Here is a 22,352-nt window from a genome sequence, read left to right as displayed (position 1 = left end):
TAGTTGGGTTTTCTGAGCAGCTCTGTGCCTACTTGTGAAACCTTTTTAAAAATCTGCCCTTAGACCCTCAGTGAGGGGTTTCTGAATGGTCAGCCTGTAGGTTTGCAGGCTGAGGAGCCCTGGCAGATGCTCAGGAGTCATTTCTTGTGCTCTTTGGCCTCTTCCAATGAGCTCCACATTGTTGTGGTGGTGAGGGTGGGTGGCAGAGTGGGGCAGAGCAGGGGAGGGAGCTGAAAGCAGAGGAAGTAAAGCCTGTGTGGGATTGATCCTCACCAGGGGAGGGGGTTCCTGCTGCTGCTTTCCCAACCAAAGCACACTGCTCCTGCTTGGACACTTGGGCTCTCTTCACAGTGGGATTTTTCTTGTTATCTGTTGCTAGAAGCTTGGAAGACCTGGCTCACCATCCTCAAAGCCCACTTTTGCCCAAGTATTTTCAAATCTCTTACACTTCTGTGCAATGTTCATGAGCTTGCTGAGGGATTTTCCAGGGATTTGCAAAGCATGGGTGCATCTTGGAGCAATGTGAGGTGACAGAACAGCCAGAGGTACAGTGAATGTCCACATACAGACAAGCTGTGGGCCAGCATCAGGTCAGGTTGGAAATGCACACGTGAGAAATGTAGAGCAAACCCTTGCTAAATCATCACATGGCTTCTCTGCAACCATGCAGGTGTGGTGCACCTCCTCCTGCCTCTTCTCATGGCCATGGCCAGATGGATGGAGGAGTTTTCCTGGTTTTCCTCGTCACCTGAGGCGCTCGGGAGCAGGGCTGGTGCAGTGTGATTTACTGCTGCCATAGATCAGCAGCAAAGGAGGGGCTGAGATTTGATTCTCTTCCAACAGGGATGCTGAGGAGTATCCACAGTGCTTGGGGCAAAGATTCAATCTGGCTCTCCATTGTTAGAGCTGGGGTTTCCATATGGGGCCATTAACACACACATAAATGTAAACAACAGACCCAGGATTTATAGGGACTCACATTCAAAGTGCAGGTAAATAAAAATTGATCTCTTAGCAGAAAGGAGGCTCTTCAGCTATGGGCACAATATTATTTTCAAATGGCTACAAATATGAAATTACTCAACTCATTAATTGTTCAGCTTTATGAAGATAAACATATAGCTATGAAATCTCTTTTTCCCTTATTCTGCAGTACTGTCTCCCCCCATTTTGTGTTTAGACCTTGGAAATTCAATGCACCATAAAAGCTATTAGAATTCTCTGGTGTTTTGAAGCTTAAAATCTTTGTAGTATCAAGCTTGTTATTCTACTATGTCAATTTAATAAAGATTAGAAATACTTTTGGTCTGGTTCAAAAATTTGAAGAGAGAAATTTCTAAATGAAGACCAGAAAAGTTTTTTGTTCGGCACAAATGCCTATGACAGGACCTATGGATTGAAGGGATTGTGATGGAAAATGGAGACAAAAATTCAGAGATATTTTTGTTAAGTGTGCCTGTTTTTCAACCAGATCTTTACACATGAACAGATAGCAAAGTATGATAACTGTGTGCTCTGCAATGACATACACAACACATGGATTTCCAAACAAGCATATGCAAACACATGATTAACAAAGCAGATTGTTACCCAAATTAATCCAAAAGCAGATTTTTCACTAAACTACTTATGGGAAACCAAAGTGCATTTCATAAAACTTTCTGTATCCACTGTGTAATTTCACATGTTGTGCTGTTGCCTGGGGGCTGAGCTGTTTCTGGCTGTGCAGGTGGGTAGAGGAGACGCTTTTTGTGTGCTCACATCTGTGTTTGGAAGTGTGGCTGCAGTCAGTGGGGAGCAAGGAGGGAGGAGGGATGTGCAGAGCACAGCAGGAGCCCTAAGCAGGGCAATGCAGGAACAGCTCTGCTGCATTTTTCTGCAGGCAGAAATTCCCAGCAAAGTAAGGAGTGGAAGAAGCCATCCAGAGGCATACTCCTACAAAGTAAGGTCCAAAACCCTACTGTGATCCCAAAGCACAGATGAGCTTCTGTAGCTGTTCATGGGTAGAAGGGCTGAAGTCTTTGTGCTCACCTGCTGATGCTCTGTTCCATCTTTCAGCTGGTGCTCACTTGCCTCCCCCTCTCCTGCAAATATTTCCTCACTCACCTTCTGAGGAGTCACTTCAATGCCAGTCCATATACAAGCAAATATTCCTCTGAGCTGTGTGGTGATTAGGGCAGACTTGGCCCCCAGTTCCATCTTGTTGCCCTGTTCTTTTGAGTTTTTCTAAGCCTTCTGATGTTTACATTCTTGTAATGAACTTTCTCATGCACTTTTCTGAAAATACTTATTGTTTTGCATTCTTTTATGGAGGAAGAGAAATGTGATGAACTGTTAGTTTGTCCAGTGTCATTGGAGAGGTGGCACTGTCATCCTCCAATCCACTGTCACTTTTGGAAATCTATAATTGTTGGAGTCAGAATTAAACTTCCCCTCTTTTTACCTTGGAGATTCCAATGTCCACATAATTTTATTTTATGTTCTAGAGTGACACCATCTCAGCATGAGAGGGGATGAGAGACAGTTGAATTCTCAGCCTAGTGGTGCCTTTTCTTTCTAATTTCTGACCTTTAGGTAAAATCTGAGCTGTCCATGGCAGGATAGTAATGAGGTCTCCTATATTTCAGTAACTGCTGGTATATGGAGAAGCCCCATTTTTCAGGAGGAAGGGGTTTCAATGTAAAGTCTCTCTCATCAGGGAGTTGAAGTGCATATTTTTGTTCACCTCAAATAGTGATAACAAAAAACCAAAAGATTGTAGCATGAGCAAAAGGGAGCAATAGCATTGCTGATTGTTTTCTCCTCTAGAAACAGGGCAAAAATTATCTGTCTTCAGTTGATGAACTCTTGTGTGGTAAAAAAGGCAGAAATTAATGTCACCAAAATGTTTATGGGTGCCCTCCCACCTGTGTAATGCCTTTTATGTAAGTAAGCCAGCAAGGTCAAAGGAGTGGGAATTAACCCTCATTGCCCTGGAGTGTCACTGGCATATTGGGTTCTCCTGAATCCAAATGCTCTGCACCACCAGCTGGCAGTGGGTGATCCTAGAAGAATAGAGGTGTCTCAGTTACCTTACTGGTTCCTCTGGAAACTCACAGTTGTCTTGTGCATCATCACTGATAGTGAGGAAGCAGGAAAAGGAAGTGGCCCCTGGTGCTCAAATCCACCCTCTGAGAGTGACATGTGACTTAAAGTTGCATGGATATTTTCCCTAATGAAGGAACCCCTTATCTTCTGAAGAGTCATAAAAACTGATAAATACCAATATTTCTGTTACTAAATTATATCGTAACAGGAGCTAAATCACCACCTGCAATGAGTAAATTAAATATTGACTATTTCATTGACTGTTAGACTTAATTTGAAGCAATCATGCAGGAGGTATAATGGCACAGAAGATGAGTGACTATTTAATCTTGTCATCCCTGTTAAGTGTTGAATAATGAGAAAAATATCCACTTGACAGAATAAGGGAGTTGACTTCATCTTGATTTTCTGTGTCAGGACTTCATAAATTTAAAACAAAGCTGTTGGGAACAGCTGTTGTTGCAGGCCTGCTCCCTGGTAATATGGCAGGATTTGGGTTCCTCATAGTCTGTCTACGTGACATCCAACCGAGCTCTTTCCAGGAGAAATATTTGTATGAGCTAGCCAAGGGAATCTGTGCTTTTCCAGGAGCCTGTGTTCTGCCAGGCCAGGTAGAGTTCCCATTGAACATCTTGTCTTCTCAACCTGAGCTTAGAAAGTAACAGGCCCTGTTGGATTCCCTGGGATGGTATATTTGGCAGCTCAGGTATACACACAGTGCCTTCTCTTCTTCCTTTTGGCTTCCTACTTTGCCAACCCCATTGAAACCCTCCCCTCCTAGCAGAAATCTTTGTTGTTTCTTGGGAAGTGATCTCTTGTTTAAAAAGGAAAAAGCCTGGTTCCCATGGAGCTCTAAGCCTTTTACCTTCCAGTGAAATCAGTGGCATTTTAGGATATCAGCACTATGTAGCATCCAAACAAGTCATGCTCACAATCATTTCCCAGCTTTCTCTTTCAGAATTATTGGATTTCTAAGAGACAGCAAAGGACATTCTTTACAATCTGTAGTCACTTGGTCTCATGCCATGTTTAAAACCCAGAGATCAGATAGAATTAAAAAAAAAATTAATTGAACTTATTTTAAAAAAATCTTATCATTCTATTTGAATGGATATTTCTGGAGTGTGGAACAGACAAAAGTTATTGTTTGCACAATGCTGACATTCTTCTCCCTTGCATTCACATTTCTTCATGACATAGATGGTCTGTCAGCACTGCATTCAAACTAGCAGCTCTCTGTAGGTGAATACCATCCTTACTTTGTCTGATGAAGTCTGCTCTAAGATGGTTAAGTTGAAAAAGCATCTGTCATGTACAGGCAAGCACAGAAAAAAATGCTTAAAGGCAAACAGAACCAATTTATGCCTTCTGGGTTTTGAACGTGGCTGCAGTATTTGTTTTCTCCTGCAAGTAAGATTTTCAGTTCTAGGTGGTCAACTCTGTGTTCCACTGTGTGCCCTGAAGTGTCCAGTGTGGGGATCCCACCCCACTCTATGAGCAAAGGTGCCAAATCAAGTCTGTACTTCTGCTTCCCTTGCCTTTGCTCACCCAGGTGGGTTATGGTAAAAGGAATGTGAATCCAAGATCTTCAAATAGCTGTCATCCATGTGATGTGCTTTCTGTAAAGTTGCTCCTGGCAAATGTTTAATAAGCCTAGAGAGAAAAAATGTTTGAAAAGCCCCAGCAGATAGTTTGCTAAGTAAATTAATTATGTTTGCAAAGGTAGGCATTAGAAAATGACAGCTCCAATTTAAATGGAACTTAGTGACAACTGCAGGAATAAAATAGAAAGACAGAAGGTTTACAAGTGTAACAGGTAAATTATTAATTCCTGCATCTATGAAAAGATGGATCAGACTGTCCCCCTACCCTGTATTTAGCAGCTCTAAGTGAATCTTCTGTATGTTGGACTTTTGAGCTCGACCATAATGCCACAACTGAGATATTTTTTCAACACAATAATCCAGCTTCTGTTGAGAAAATGGTAGCTTGAAAATGGTAGCTTGAAAATTGAGCTTATAATATGCTAATCATACCTGTGGTAATCTAGAATATGCCTTTCTTTCTAGAGCAGGTAATACCTATGAAACAATGTAAAGTAATTTCAAGTGGCTCTTGGTCCTTTCCAAACATTTTAAAGCTGGGTATAATGAGACACTCCTTAAAAATTATGCTTTGTGTGAAATGCTGAAAATGCCAAAGCTTATCAAATTCCACAGCAAGCATATTCAGGAAAAACGTCGATATATTCCCAGGAGACCTATTCAAGAAGATGAATATTCTGGCTCCTTTCAGACATTCCTAGCAGGAAGTAATAACTTTAGACCTAAGCAGATTTTAAGATTTTAATTGTAACAGTTGAAGTTGTTTTAAGGAAATGTGCTTATCAGGAAATAGAAAAAAAATAAGGATAGACTGTCTTTGTAGTCTTGGAGCTCTGCAATAATTTATTAAACAACCAGGACTCTAATTTAAAATCATGAACCACATTCTGATTTGGTGTAAATTATGCAATTTTTTTTGAGTGAGTGGAATTACACTGATTAATATAATCTGTCTTGTCTTCCTGTTTCTCAGAGGGAATAGATTTTTCTTCTTAATTCTGTAACTATTCTTTGCCTTTTGATAATTGGCCGGATATGATCTCAGACAATAAATATTTGTTTCTTCAAAATTGTGAATAAACTGCTAGTGTCAAGAAAGAAAATATAAAGCAGGTTCACCAGAGAGAGGAAGGAAAAATAGATAATTAGAATATTTGATTGCAGTTTTTTGTCAGTCTTATTTCCTTGATAGCAGATTGCTGGAATCAGAGATTCTGAAATGATGATTTTAGGTTAATCTTTCTTTTATGATCTTCACACAGGGTATTTCGTTCAATGTGGATCGCTGTTGCAAACTTTTTTGTGTTACTGTTCTCCAATCACTAAAAGTTAGTACGTTACAGTTTAAGCTAGAAGTTGTTATTCAGTTTTCATGCAGTAGAATTCTGAGACTTTTTTTCTACTTGCGGCATTTGCTGACTTGTTTACTTGTGCTATCTTTCTACTTGGTAAAAACATTTTTTTTTTGTTTGAGGTGGGTTTATTTTTTGTTTTAAGTCATAAAAATCCCTTCTCACTAACCTACCCTTTGCCTCCTTGGTTATCCAGTAAGACTGGCTCAGCAATTCTTCTGTATCAAAAATTACTTCCTTCTCTATTCCTTCTTCAAATTCTACATGCAAAAATCCTTTCGCTACGCATACATGTCTGTGACATTTTCTTGTCAAACTTTCATCCTCCCAACACCATAGAACACTGATCATTTTCAATCTGGTACCCACAAAATGCCTCAAGTGTTGCCGTTGAATTCAGTGGTGAAGGAGTGCTCGGGATACAACAGCAAGAGCCTTGAGCTGTGCCTCCACGGGCCTGGATTATGCCTGGCTTATGCTTAAGGGTGTGATGCTGCTCTCCCTGTCTGCATTCCCAGAGGCATTACTGTGACAGCTGTTGTGTGGAAGGGCTGCAGTGTGGTGTTTTTGGGGTCCCCTGTTGTGGGGAGGAATGATGAATCTGACTCCATGTTCTTAGAAGGCTAATTTATTATTTTATGATCTATATTATATAAAAGAATGCCATACTAAAACTACACTAAAGAATAGAGAATGGATACATACAGAAGGCTTAACAAGACAATAGTGAAAAACTTGTGACTCTCTCCTCAGAGTCTGACACAGCTGGACTGTGATTGGTCATTAAGTCAAAACAATTCACATGTTGAATAAACAATCTCCAACCACATTCCAAAGCAGCAAAACAGGGAGAAGAAAATGAGATACTATTATTTTCCTTTTTCTCTGAGGCTTCTCAGCTTCCTAGGAGAAGAAATCCTGGCAAAAGGATTTTTCAGAGAATATGACGCAGGATGAGCCCCCTTCTCCTTCATGCTCCAGTTGCTAATATTTAAAATACGCTGGAGGAAAAATAATATGGCTAATTAATTCTACTTTTTTTCCTTTGCAGTTCTTTAAATGTGAGGTCAGGTTGCTAATGAGAATTTCCATTGAGAATTACTCAAGGAAAATCCAGCCCAACAGTTTTTCTCCACTATAAGATTCCCCTTAGATGAAACATTAGAAACAATTAAAATGTTTAAAAAGTTAATAAAGACCACTCTGAAGTGGGAAAAGGAAAGCCATGCTCATTTATTGAAGTGTTCAGAAAGAATTGTTCTTATAGTATCTTCCAGTGTGTCCTTAATAATAATGTAATTGAGAGGAATTTTGCACCAATACATTCTTGTAAAGTTGTTTGCTGAGATTTTTTTGTCTTTTACTTCCCTTTATGCATTTTATCCTCCTTCAACTTAGAGGATGAATTCTCAAGCTGGACAGCTCTAGAAGGAATGAAGTGAAGAGGCAGGGGAAGCACAAGGAGGAAAAGGCAGACTACAGGTTGGGTTGTGTTGCTGCTGCAGCAGAGCCCCAGTGGCAGGTCGAGGCAGGTGTAGGGGATGGAGGGAACAGTTTGGGACCTGTCTTGCACTGGAAGGAATATTGGGAAAGGTGCAGTGCCTGAGAGGAGGAATAAAGAGAGGCTGGTGGAAAGAGGGAATGCTGTGACTGATGGGAAGAGCTGTTCATCTCTAAGACTGTCCTAGAGCTTGTTGAGAAATTTTCTGAATTTGGCAGTCAAAAAATGTTCCCACAGGATAGGTGAGAACCTTGAGCAAGGAACATGAGCCACTTCTCTCTGTGAACCCAGAGACATTGTGTGTGCTCACAACCCCTGCCTACTTCCCTCCCCAGGACACAGAGCCATGCTCCGATCTCCCCATGGAAAACCCATCTGTCCAGGCTATTCCAGTGACATTTACACCTCAGTGGTCTCTGATCATCACTGTTCAGTTCAGTGTATATTATGGAGAAAGAGGTACAAAATTGGTTTTTCAGCCATCACTTCCAATTTCCTGGTAAGAAATGATTTGAAGGCCAGGGGAGAGTGGAGCAGTGTTTCACAGAAATGTCTTCTTACTCATAGATGACATCATGATTACACCCCAGTGACCAAAAGAGAAGAAATCTAATCTGGCTATTTTCTGATATCCTCCAGATCAAAAAACATTTTCCCTCTCTTCAAACTCAGGTTACTCTTACTAAGGGGACTGAATCCATGTCAGGAAACTTGAGTTCTGCCTTTTGCCTGGGAATTAGCACTGGAAACTTTTGGATGTCATTCAGTTTGCACACATCTTCAGCCACTCCTCAGATGCCTTTAGCTGGATGATTAGGATGGAAAGGGAGTCATCTCAATCTTTTATCACCACAGAATTTACCAATCTGTAGGTTTTATATTGAAAATAAAGGGCTAATGTCTTAGCATGCCTATTGACAGAAGTAAGCATTAAATTCTTTCTAAAATGAAAGAAAGGGGGGGGAAAAGGTTGCAAATGGAAAGTGAAGGCGTTTCCATCTGTGTTGCAATAGAAGTAAAAATTAGCAATAATCACAATATTCCCAAGATGTTTAAATATATTTACATTTTAGCATTTTCACACTAAGACTGTAATGCAGCAATGACATTTCATCACTAATGGCATAACAGCTGCCTGGGGAAAACTATAATGTAAACAAAACACTGTTTGTTAGCTTTATTGTTGCATGTGTGCTGTTCATTGACAAATGAAAACTTTATTCAAGCTAATTACTTCTTTACTTTCTGGGAGCAGTAATACTGACAATTAATGTTGCATTTTGCAGTTTGCACTTGTCTCTGTAGCCTGGCCTACACACAAATAGCACTGGTTGGAATAAATTGGCTTCTAAATCAATTTAATAAACTCATTGCAATCCTGTTGTGCAGACATTCTTTAAACTGAATGATGCTAACATGATATTAGCTATTCTTAGACCAATCTATGTGTTCTTGCTTGGAAGCTGCTCCAATTTAACTAAATTGAATTAGAAACTGATTTAGTTTAAATAGTTGTCATTTTTGTGTGTAGAGCAGATTAACATTCATCACAAATTGCTGGAAGTATCTGTTGATCTGGCCAGCATGCATTATAAAATTCTCATGGTTGTGAGGGTAAACCAGGATCAGAGGCAAGAATTATAGGTGAGAAGTTTCTGCGTCATAATTGATCAAAAGAGAATAAACAGGGCACTGACAGCTGTATATTAATGTCAGTGGAGTTGTACTGATTTATCCAGTAGCAAGGGGCTGCTCTAATTATCCTTAAATTCTGGTAATGTGATTCCGTTCTCTGATATGCCTGACTTTGTACAAATCAGATCTTATACCCTTCCTTTGTCATGGCTACAGGTGTGTCTGTCCCATCTGAGGATGCAAAGAATAACTACAAGGATCTGTGTTTCATGTGCTTGGTTTTGAGGCGTTCATGCCAAAATATGCTGAAGGGGAAGCGAGTCCTTAGGTCTTCAGAAATTCAGTGTTCAAATGAAATCTCATCATACAAGCAGTCTGGCAGCAATGTTATACATAACCAACCAATGAAGAGCAGGGTCAGATATCCACTGTTGGGTAACCATCACTCAAAAGTAGAAATTATACAGCAGGATATGAAAGCCTCCTTTCCAAACCTTAATTTCATAGGAAGATGAATACCTTGCCAGACACTTCACAGCATTCTCTGTTTTTTTAAGATTAAAAAAAGTTACTGACGCATATTTTATTTGATAAGAAGAAATGTGAATCTGCATGCCAATAGTCTGAAACAAGAAGCCAGTAATACTTTCCTCGTGAAAGTGATGCAATTAATGCAATTGAAGTAGCCACTTATTTCTGTCACTTAGGAAAACAGTTTACAAGTAACTGTGATTTTTTTGCTGATTTCTTTACAGAAATTCATTTTCATTATGTTTTTAGTCATAGCAGGAAAACAGTTTACAAGTAACTGTGATTTTTATTGATTTCATTACAGAAATTCATTTCAATATGTTTTTAGTCATAGCACAAGTGGACCTGGCTGCAATAGTGCAATCAACATATATGAATCTGAATTCAGACCTAGGCAAGTTCTCAATGGCAGTCAGGAGTTTTTAATTTAAGTAAAGAGTAGTGTGATTGGAAATAGTGTTTTCATTCAATCCATGTTTGCTAAAGCCCTTATCTGTGAGAATATGCACAGAATCCTGCCTATCACTGATACCACAGCTGAGCTCTGCCCCACTTTCTGCAGGTTAGGACCTTGGTTTGTTGTGATACTTGAATAAGTCTTGAGCCCAGTGCAAATATGGACCTGATGGGCTTGCCCAGGGTGTGAAGAATTTTACTGCTAACTTCTGATGGCCTTGCTAACAGCACAACTGATCCTTTTTACATTAGAAACAAAACCCAAAAGAGGCACTTAGACTTTCCTGCAACATTATGCTCTTTGGCAGGAAAACTTACAGATCCATAGACTCTGTTGTGATTTTTTTTTTCCTCAAAAGCAGCTTTTCATCATATTAAAAAAGTAAAGTGTTCTTTCCATGAAAAGGGTGGACAATTAATATATATATTCACCTTCAGATCTTTTGTCTCTTAATTGGAACAGGATTTTTTTTTCTCTATCAGGAGGAAAGTCTTTTTAAGAAAGAACTAATTTAGCATTAAATGCATTTAATGTCAAGGGTTAATAGAATGAGTAAATCATCATCTAATACAATAATATCTTAGGCTAGTTAGAAAAATTGTCAGAACATGAAGTAAGCATTGATATAGTGAAATCCCAGCAGAGCTCATCTAACATGAAAAGCTGACTAATAAAATTCCTAGTTTGGCTAATAATTTTTCCAAGGATTAATACTACAGCTGGTGTGTGGAGTCTTCCACTGTTAGCACCATGAGTTATTGGAACTCTGAAAACACATTGTAAATAAGTTATAAATGTGAGTGTGTTCACCAAGGATCTTTATGTTTCCTTTCATTACAATGAAAAATTTCATATAATTAAGAGCTCGACTTCTACTGCCAAGGAGGAATAATGGTTAAAGGTGGATATGAAAAATGATGCTGAGTGTGTAAACATGGAAACACACTTTGAGATAAATCTTCCTTCTAAAACTACCCTGTCAGCCACCATCTGAATTCATATGGCGCAAAGAGGATATATCAAGTGCTGCATCCGTCTCCCTGGAAAGCAGAGAATACAATGTACAAGCAAACCCAAACCTCAGTAGCTATTACAATTTCTTCTGAAGGTATGTAGTAGTTCACAGTGTCTTAGGAAAGTGCATTACCTGTCAGGCTTTTTGAATGCCTCATAATAAAATGCCAGCTGCCAACAAGCCTCTCCTCCCCCTCCTCAGCACACAGGTTTTACAGCTGCTAGCTCAGGTTTTAGTAAATATTCCAATTTAATTAGCAGAAATTAATATGGCTAAGTTTGGAAAGTCTGATAGTGGGAATCAAACTTGAAGGAGTGAGTGTAGCCTCTCAAAGATACGGCAGTATAGCTACACTTTTTAGGCAGCAAGGAGCAAATAGGAAAAACACCTTTAAAACCATGGAAAATATCTTACTTTGTCAAATGGCTGTGCAGGTATTATTTCAGTTGTAATTTTGAACATCTAAAGTAAAAAATTCTCCACTGGTGTCGCTTTGCTTACAGCTATTATGGGCAGTTTATTTACATGATCTTATTTTGGCTGAAGAAAACACTTCTTTTCCAAGCTCATTTGTCTTCCCAGTGATGTTAATGGGAGCTGTGTTGTTATGCATGAGAATGGGAATGGGACTATTGTAATTCTCACACTTGTATCTCCAGTTAGAGCCCAAAATAATTTCTGATTTGGCATAACAGTTGAAAAATCAGCTTTCACTCATTAGCCTTCCTGACTTTAGGCAGGGAAAGCACAGATATTTAATGATATTTTCAGGACAATAGGTAAATAACTGTGAAGTGTCTAGAAAAGAAGTTGGAGCGAATTTCAGTTTACCTCTTCTGATCCTTTGCCTTAGTTAAGATGCATTGGCAGAATTTATCCCACCTGAGATTCATTAAATGACAGAATCACAGAATATCCTGAGCTGGAAGTGACCCATCCAAATCATTGAGTCCAGCTCCTGGCCCAGCCCAGGACACCCCAATAACCCTTCCCTGTGCCTGAGAGCTTTGTCCAAATGCTCCTGGGGCTCTGGCAGCCTTGTGACTGTTCTGTAGACCCTGTTCAGTGCCCAAGCACCCTCTGGGGAAAGAACCTTTCCTGATATCCAGCCTGAACTCCAGCCATTCACTTCACTTGTACCAAATCAGAGCCTATGAGTGAAACAGTTTTGCAAAAGTATCCTTAGTTCAATAATGTTTTCCACTGGAAATGGGTTTTCCAGGTCCATTTTCTGTAGTATATTTCATATAAACTAACTTCTCAGTAGTCTTGACTCAGTTCCTGCATCTGACACCAACTTTTTCTATTAGATTGGAAAACACAAGTATGACTACATGCTTTGTTTCTGTTGATATTCCCAAACCTAGTTCTCTGTGTCATCTACATAAGTAACAATCATATTAATAGCTGGGTACTTTATAAAGGAAGAGTTGTGATATAATTCGTTAGTGGTTCAGGAATTTTTTGGGATTCCAGGAGGAAATGGGCATCATTAAGACTCCATTTATTACTGGTGACCAGTTCTTCCACTTCTCCATGGAAAAGAATATAACTGGATTAATGGCTTGCAGTATGACCTGAGGGGTCTGGGAGAGGCAACAAAAGGTTCAGGAAGTCACATTATTGGAAGCCATATTATTGCTATGGTCAAGTTTATAGTCCTGATATTCACAGTTGCATGGGGAAATGTGAGGACTGCACAAACAGGAAAAGCTCTGTTGCTTTGAATTGAGGTTTTAAGAGCATGTGGTGGTTAATGCAGGCATTGTTAGTTAAAATCGGGCGCTTAGAAAAGGTGTTTATTTTATACAAAGGGCTGCTTTTACACCCCTCTGTAAATGACCAAAGAGGTCTTCAAACCCTATTAAAAGACTGTTACAATGCAGTTTAAATCCCTTTTCTTTATCAAAGCAAATTCCATCAATTTTCAGTCCAAAGCTGCCACAGGTGAGTTTTGGGAGCTTCCTGAGAGCCACTGAGATTTCTTAAGGATGAGAGAGGAATTCTCTGAGCCAATCCAAGTGGCACCTGGGTAGGCAACAGACTTTGCAGCAGACTTGGCTACACAGAGCCCTGCTGCTTTACTGCCATCCTTGTTGCCTCCAGGCATGTCCCACTGGGTTTTTGTGTGCCTGGGCCCTTGGCACAGGCAGAACAAAGAGTGATATGGAGTGGGAAAAGAGAAAAGGAAGAGGAATGTTTCAGGGGAAGACAATGCAGTGTAAATGCTGAACAGCAGTGTCCATGTGACTCCTGAGTAACAATTGGAGAACCAAAACCCAAAAATCCACCTGGCATAATGGGTAAGCAAAGTGCCAGTGAGAATCAGGCTCATTTGGAAGGTGATTTGTTAGTGTTATTTGTGAATAATGATTCAAAACTTCTGTTTATTTTTTCCTTGCGTTCTTTGTGCTCCTTTTGTTTGCATGAGCTGCAATATGTTATATTATACACCTGTGACAATGTTAGAACGTATAGGCAGAGGAAAGAGATGGGAGTAGGGACAGGAAGGACACCAGTAGACATTATTATTGTTATTATTTTTTTTATTTTTATTTGGAATAGTAAAGTGGTTTAAATCTTGAAAGCATGTGTAAGTAATTTTGAAGTCTCAACATTGCTTTTAGAAAACAAGACCAATAAAACTGAGAAATCCAAAGTCAACTCAAAGAATAGCTAAAGCTTTATTTAGTTACACAGATGCCCAATTAAAGCATGTCAAAACAGCCTTACCTGATCCTTCCCATTCAGTAGTTGTATATTAACAGGGTGTGTGAGGACAAATGAAATTTCCCAGACTGATATTTTCCCCTAGTTTTTCCTTCTTCACCAGAGGTATTCTGGACTGAGCTTCCTTTCTGGGGTTGTCAGCTGGTGGTTCCTAAAGGCAGCACCCATGGCTAGTCCAGGATGAGGCCCCAGGCATGGCTTGTGTGAAGCTGCTTTAGTGACTGAATGTGCAGTTCCAGTGCTGGAAAACACTTCTGTCACTGTCATTTTCTGGAAAAATCCTATTGTCCAGGATTCTTCTCCTGGGAAGCTGAGAAGCATCAGAGAAAAAAAGGAAAACAATAATTATCTCATTTGCTTCTCCTGTGTTTTGCTGCTTTGGAATGTGGTTTGGACATTGTTTACCAACAGGTGATTGTTTCATTGGTTTCATGTGATTTGTTTTTATTTAATGACCAATCACAGGCTGTGTCGAGGCTCTGGTGAGAGTCAGGAGTTTTTCATTATTTTCTTTTTAGCATTCTGTCTGTATCCTTACTCTGTTCTTTAGTATAGTGTACTGTAGTATTCTTTATTATAATATAATATCAAAAATCATAAATTAGCCTTCTAAGAACATGGAGTCAGATTCATCATTCCTCCCAATGATGAGGGACCCCAAAAATACCACGCATTTCAGCAAGGACTGAGGTGGGGTCAGGACAAGTGGGTAGGTATGGTTTTATCCAGAGTTCCCTGTCCCCAGAGGTGTCTGGGTCATCCTGAGTTCTACAGGTGGGGAGTAGAAGTGGCAGCGTTGTTCCCAAGGCACTGCAGAAGCTCTGGGTTCCCTCCCAGTTGAAGTAGCCTGTCACGGAAGGATCAGGAATTTCTCTCTTGTTGGTAATGGAGGACCTGGCTGGTCCCTTTCCACAAGTTCTCTTTTTTCCTCTTTGAAGGATGATCTCATTGTTATGTGCCCTCTCAAGGCTGCCTTTGATCAGTGAGATGCAGGAGTATGCACTGAGTAGATGCTACGCCTGCCACTCACTGCAGCGTTCTGACCTTAATAATTTTGGCACTCCAAATCCACAACCCAGCATTGACAAAATATTTTTCCTCTTGGCAGGCTGTATTTTACTCAAGTGAAGTATAATTTTCTGCTGTTCCTCTTCCCTACTGTAGGGGTTTTTAGCTTTATAGATTTAAAAGCTAGTCATGGTGTGTCTTTTTTCAGAGAGATGTGGAGATGTAATGAAAGGAGCTTGCCAAGGTAAAAAAGGAGCACAATTACCTGGCCTGTTTGTTTTAGAAAGACAACAATTCACTAAGACAAATTTAGCCATGGATTAACTGTGTAATAACATTAAAATTCTCCCTGCAGTTAGACTCTATTGATTTGCACCAGAATTATATAGCATTTCCTTTAGTGCATTTTCATACCTTAAGGCTTTCCTGTCACAAATTCCAGAAGTACTTTGGGCTTTGTGTTCCATATGACTTCATTGTCTGTTGGGTTTGGGGGCACCTAAAACTGGTGTGAGTGTCTCTTGAGTGGTTTGTGGACCACTCCAAAGGCTGGCAAAGAGCAGGGAACTCAAGGATAGGGAGTGTGTCTTATTTATTATAGTGGCACTCTAATCTCTGTTACCCTGTTCTTCTAAAGTTCTTCTAAGCCTTCTGATATTTACATTTTTATGATGGAGTTTCTCACACACTTTTTATGTAAATGATTATTTTACATTCCTTTCTGGAAGAGGAGAGAATTGATGTTGATTTGACCTGTGTGGTTGGAAATGTGGCAATTTCCTCCTCCAATCCATGGTCACTTTTAGAATTCTATAAATATTGAGGTCTAGAAATCAATGTGCATTTTTTGCCTCAGACATCTCAGTGTGTGAGTGTCATTCATTTCGTGTCGTATGGAGACAAGTATCTGCTTTTAATCCAAAATTTGATGATCTCCACCTTTCTTTCTTTTGTTCTTTCATTCTTTCTGTCCTTCAGCTCAGGTTCTTTGTTGTGTGATCAGAAAATCTCAGTATTTTCAGAGAGCTGCCTATGTAAACCCCAAATTAGTTCTCAAGTGTCCCCCACTACTAGAAAGCATTACATTTTACTTGAAATATATTATCACCCTATTCAGACCTACTGTTATCCTCCAGTTTTGTTGTTCTAGTTTATTAACATTTGAAGGCCTTAGAAGAATGCAGTGAAAAAACTTTTTAATGAGCATTAAAAAGTATCAGTGCACCTGTTGGGAATGTCTGGATGCACAAGAATGGATTTGAGCCTGCCACTGAGCTGGAGTGAGATGACTGCCCAAGGTCCCTGGGACCCAACATTGTTGTGCTTCTATTCCTTTATTTGCATAAAGAAATATCTATTTTTTTATTTGCATTTTGAGCTGAAAACTCTACTGGAATAGATCCAGAATACTGGGTCATATTCTTGTTTAACTTCCACTGTAAATCATAATATTTTTAATACTATAATTTACGTAATTAGAAATATTGGTTCTGTTACAAATGAAGCAATTTAACTGTAAATGTGCCAGGAGGCCAAAAAGTAATCAATCTGTTGTTACCTTGCATACATGAGTGAATTGTGATCCAGAGTCCGCAGGGAGTTTTTTTCACTCTTTGGTTTGGATCAGTTGCCATTAATTTAGTATTGTCCCCATCTCATGTACTTTTTTGATTCCTTGGTGTCAGAGTGAAGCTAAAAGGCATAAAATGAGTGTGTTAAAATAATCTCTGATAGTATCATTAGAGGAACACAGCACTCTTGAATTGTGAAACAATTTCCAGCTCTAGTGCAGGTTTCTCCCGTGGGAGATCAGATAGTGAGATTTAAGTGTGAGCATAATCTGGGCCCTGGAGCACAGAAGCAGAGTGATGTTCTGCATGAGATGAGAAAATTAGAAGTTACATTAATTTTTTGCCTAAATAAGGCTGCAAAGTGAGGTCTTTATATTGCATCATTTGCAAAACACACTGTCTCACTAGGTGCATGTTTCTGAAGCAATAAACATTGTGTGTTTATTGTTCCTGTGTGTAATGCACACAGGAAATCTTGGTCTCCAGAGTGGAAGAAACAGATTCAAGCCTAGAGCTTAAAAAAAAAATCTACAATGAATCTTTTAATCAGTGTATCATTTACTGCATTCTCTGGTTGTACCTCTAGCACAGTGGTGTAATTTTAAATTTTTTTTTCTCTCATGAAGTTCCTCAATGACATTTCAATGTAGTATTTGAAAAGAGTGGAAGACTCAGCCATTGCAGCTCTATGTCTCCCTGGAGAAAATGCCCAAACCAAGGTGTTACTTTCAGGAGAACTGATAGTGAAAAAGTAATCTTTAACTACATTTCACATTGTAAGGATTTTTTTTTACCCTTGGTTAGAATATGAAGCTGATTTTCAGCTTACTACACATTTTCAGTAAAACATGTTGTTCTTTCTAAAAATACAGACCAGGAGGGAAACAGGATATTTGGTCCCACTTGGGCAGGAGCTGGCTTCATGCACAACTCCTGCTATTAATGAAACTTCTGTCAAAGCTGTTTGAAACTGGCTATGTAGTCGAATTCATGGCTTGACAAAAGTTCAGTGTGGACTTTTAAATGGGCTTGTGCCTTTTCATGGGGTAAAGCTTAAAATAATGGGTGGATGCTGAAGGAGGAAGGCAAAGGGCTTGTGTGTGACTGCCCTGACACTGCAGCTGCTTTTCCAAAACTGGTGAACTTGGCATTTTTCTTGGCATGGCATTTGCAAGCTATTCCCTCCCCTTTCTTGCTACATTTACATGAATGTATGGCCAAGGAGAGATTTAAAAGAGCAGAGGGACACTCTGTCACTCTTTAAAATCAATCCCTTTAGTTAGATACACCAGCAGTAGTATCCAAAGGAAGACTGGGAAGTGTGATGGCATGCTGCATTTCCTATTTTTGTGACAGCTGTTTTACTGAATTGGAATAGTCTTATGATTCAAATGTGCAGTCTGGTTTCAAAGCACTGTCTAAGATCTGAATCAGAAATAACACATACAATGGGCCCTTTTAAAAAGTGGTAGCTTGGCAAAGAGGAAAGTCAAGAGTTTGTTTATCCTCTATTATTTTTGTGATATTCTAGTGGAGACATACATAGAAATATGAACTTTTCCTCCATGAGTCTCACTGGTTTATTCCACATATCCAAACATTGTACTTTTAGAAGAATATATGAGGGGGAAGAAAAGTTTTTATTTGAAGACCAAGGGGTTTTTTTGCTTTCAGTTTCCTTTCATATGAATGCTATTTAAAGTGCTTGAGTGAGAAATTAATATCACAAAATTGGCCAAAAACAAACTGAGGAGACATTTGCTGAGGAACTGGCACAGTTATTACCTAATTACTGAAATGATACTTAACATGTCAAGCTCCATTGTACAAATTGCTTGTAATATAGTAGAGAAAAAAGTACTTTAAAAAAGCAATCCCTAGTATAGTGCACATCAGTCAAGTGGTTCTTTTCAGCATTTACTTTTATGTATATACAGTCATACAACTAAGTATTCAAAATTTGTGTGGCCTCATACATATGTGTGTGTAGTTATCTCCTTGATTTCATTATTGGTGTCTGTTATATCTTGTGTGCTCCTGTGTAAGTACAAAAGGATGTAAATTTAAGTTGTCCCAGATAACTGAAGTGGTTACCAGTCTAGAAAAGCCTTTTGTATCCAGGAGAGATGTTCTGAGAGACATGATGCAAACTTTTTCACACTTTTCCATGAATTTCTATTCTTTCACTTTCTGGGAGTCATTTTTCCTCCCAGGTATGTACTGATGCTTGATGTGACTGCATCAGATAGGCACAGCAGATACTGCCAACTTGTCTTTTCATGGCTGTTGGTGACAATATTGGCTAAAACCACATGATTTTGGGAGTATTTGACTACTGGCCAACATTCTAGGGATATAGTGAGGAGAAAAGACAGAGCTTGAAGATCATTTCCAGCCTGCTATAAGCAGCCATCATTAACTACTACATTAACTACTACAAAACCAAACAAAACACAGGAGACTGTACAGTGACCTGAAGCTGTCTGAAAGACAGTGCTCATATTTCTTATTGATTTGCATTTATGTGCAAAGTGTATTGTGAGGCAGCCCAGTGCTTTCAAGTATTTCATTACAGACCAATCATTAAGACAGAAAGAGCTACATGGCTGCCATCAAGGCACTAGTTAAATGTGTGTTTGTGTGTGCTTGTGTTGGCAATGGGCTATAAACAAAATAAAATACAAAAACCAGGAACAAACCAGATACTTTCCTACCTGGTTTTTCCAAGTTCACTGTCATGGATGTTAGATGTGGATGTTATTGTTTTCTTGGAGAGGAATTTTAAAAACTGTTGGGTATTATTTCTGAGCTCTGCTGCAGTTTGCAAAATCCTGTAAAGCATAAAATCTGGCAATATTATATTTCTGTAAAGAAAAGGTCATTACTGCCTATGCTTTCTTTTATTGTTGCAGTTTTGTTCAAACAAGGAAGCAAAACCCCCACAAGTAAATAACTTTACCTCTGTGTTGCTCTGAGCAGTGCTGTGTAGGTGTCTCATAGCAAAGAGGTGATTTAAACTGAGGAGTCTTTTTAATCACATAATACAAGTATTTTATAACAGCCCTAACACCTAATTGCTTGTATTAAGCACTGTAAGAAAACTTGGGCCCAGTCACAAAAGTACTTAGGGCATCTGAAATGCCAACCATGTGAATCTAGAACACGGAGTTCTTGGCATGGGCTGGCAAACATTGCCAAGGGAGTCTCTAAAATCAGGAGTAGTGTGTGAGTATTAATCCTTAGGAGGTGCAAAATTGGCTTCAGTGTGCTCAGTTCACCTGAATATTCACATTTATACCCAGTCCTTAGCCCTTGTGTAGAGTTCTTCAAACATGGCAGTGGAAATGATGATTTCTCAGGTTTCTGTGGTTGAGATAACCCCCCAGGTGTTAGAAAGTCTTTTTGTCCCAGCTCCGCAACTGAAGAAGTCGAGGTTTGTCGGTTCTGCTTTTCAAGGTTGTTTATTTTCTCTTATCTATTACATTCCTTCTCTGACCTGCTGAGATCTGTCCAGCATGTTGGGTTGTGGCACAGTGACTGCCCTTGGAGTGATGGTAACTTTTTATAGTAAGAACTATGTGTACTTTATTTACAATAATTTTCCAATACCTGTCACCTACGTTAGACAGCCTGTCTCTAAACCAATCAAACAGTGTCACAATCACAGCAGAAGATGGAGGACAAGGAGAAGGAGGACAGGACACACTCAGATTCCTCCATCTTGCTTCTTGAACCCCCATTCTAAATCCCCAAAATTCTACTTTTTCACACTGCGACAAATTCACTATCATTCTACTCAAACTCTTGTGGCTTGTAAATCTTCACACAAAGTTGGTAATTGTTTCCATGGGCTAAAATCGAAGGCACAGGTGTTTTTGACTCCATGCCAAGGTCTCTGAGCCCCCTGCCAGGGTCTCAAATCACCCAGGGCAGTCAGAGGAATGTCCTGGGTCCTGACAATGATTCAGAGGAACGTTGATGCCTTGTCACTGCTCACAGTGATTGAAGTTCTGGCCTGGTTTGGTACCCAAATGTCGAAAGCTTGAAAAGCTTGTGACTCACCAAGAATGAGTAAGGACTGAAATGTGAGCTTTGAACAGCAGCACAAGGTAAAATGGTGCTGGAAAATTTATTTTCATTGCCCAGTTTGAGTTTATAGCATATAAATGGAGGCCAGCCCTAGCAGGGATATTGTGTGTCATACAATGCTTGACTTTATTCTTACAGCCCTAGCTGTAGGAAACATGATTGTATAAATTCTCCACTTGAATTTGTACAAATAATTTAACTTCTAGTGATTATTTCTGGAAGTTTGACCACACCATTCCTACACAATTTTTAAGGGGACAAACCCCCACAATTTATTGCTTTTATAAAGTCTCATATTTTTAAGTTGTTTCTGTGATTAGTTGGGGATACAGCATTGGAATACAATTAATTTTGTCAATATTCTGAATCTAAATGGTAAAAAGTTTTCTGGGTTTGATTGTTTTTTAAATTTTGTTCATTTGCATGCAGTGACCTGTTCAGAAATACTTGAACAATGACATCACCGGTGATGGTGATGTGTAGCTGTTACACTGTGGTGTGTAAAAATATCATTAAGTTAGAGACAAGGCAAATGCAAAGGTGTCTTAAGGTTAGAGAAATGCATGGAAAGCAGGCTATGAGTTTCTTTGGTGAGGAATGATGCAGTTGTAGGTCCCACACTATAGTTTCCACTACAGCTCCAGAATTATGGCAGCACAGCAGTGGGAAGGCATTCACAGGAGCCAACAGATCTTCCAGCGGCTCCAGGAACAATTGAAGTAACTCCATTTACTCACTGAAATATCCTCATCAGAAAATCTGATTGTGCAACTTAGTCTCCTCTGCCTTAGGTTCTCAAAAACAATAATCTGTTTATCCAGGTTAGGGCGGAACTTTGATTATTTGTTGAATAACTCCCCTGGCTCATATTTGCACACATGCATGGGAGCAGGAATGCAGTAGGACCAATCCAGGATGTTGATCCTGTTGAGATTGAAAAAACTAATTGTTCACAGTGAGCATTGGACTATGAGCAGGTTTTTTAAATCTTGTTATTTTTGGAAAAAGAATTTGATTTAGTCATCATAACTGACACCAAAAATTATTCAAACGTGTACAATGAGAGGGAAAGAGGGGACAAATTCTGTGGACCTTGAAAAGAGAAATAAATTTTTTGTTCCCATCCCTCTGGGGAGCCTCACTTTATTTAAAGGCTGAAGTGAGCTGTGGGACTGTTTAGCTTGGTTGTGACTTCAGGAGCTGCAATAAGCATTGCAAGAGTAGGATTTCCCTCTGTAGCACTGAGCCATATGGGGAATGTGTGTAATATCTCCTTGAGGAGAAAGGAATGAAACACAATCATGATTCTCTGCTTCTTCTTTGGGAAGTCCTTCATTATTGGATTTCTGCTCCTGGAAAAGTCTCCACCCTCCGAGACTCAACCACCTTTGTAAGAGCAGATATTGTGTTGTAACACATCCACACACAGTGCATGGTTCTGTGCCAGGATGTAATTTGTTTTTGTCATCTATCTGCTGACTAATGTGACAACTCACACAAGTATTTATTTCCAGAAGGAGGAATGCATAATGAGAGCTGTAGCTCTCCCAAGCTCTGAAAAGCTGTTTAATGAAAAGGAGTGGGGGAAAAAGCAGCCTCCCACCCTTCCTCCCAAATGACAGGTTTTTCAAAGCCCAAGCACCGAATTCAACAACTTTGAAGTTGGCCTTATGCATTTTTTTAGCTGCCATTTTCTCTGCTGTAGCTTCAGAGAAGCTGGTATTTGTTCTTTGTTGGGCTGGGGGTATTTGGGGGCTTAAAGTGAGATGTTG

At 39.5% G+C, this 22,352-nt stretch overlaps 1 protein-coding gene across 5 annotated transcripts in view; it reads left to right on the top strand.

Annotated features, from left to right (window-relative positions):
* The window catches only part of PHF21B (PHD finger protein 21B), a 132,975-nt gene that overhangs the window by 39,311 nt on the left and 71,312 nt on the right, over positions 1-22,352 (top strand). The gene's annotated exons all lie outside the window — the stretch shown is intronic.

This window comes from Melozone crissalis, unplaced genomic scaffold (assembly GCF_028551555.1).
Source record: "Melozone crissalis strain CALT ecotype California unplaced genomic scaffold, PUWL_Pcris_2 ptg000033l_1, whole genome shotgun sequence".
Taxonomy (NCBI): Eukaryota; Metazoa; Chordata; class Aves; order Passeriformes; family Passerellidae; genus Melozone; species Melozone crissalis.
This window is presented reverse-complemented; position numbering and strand designations above follow the sequence as displayed.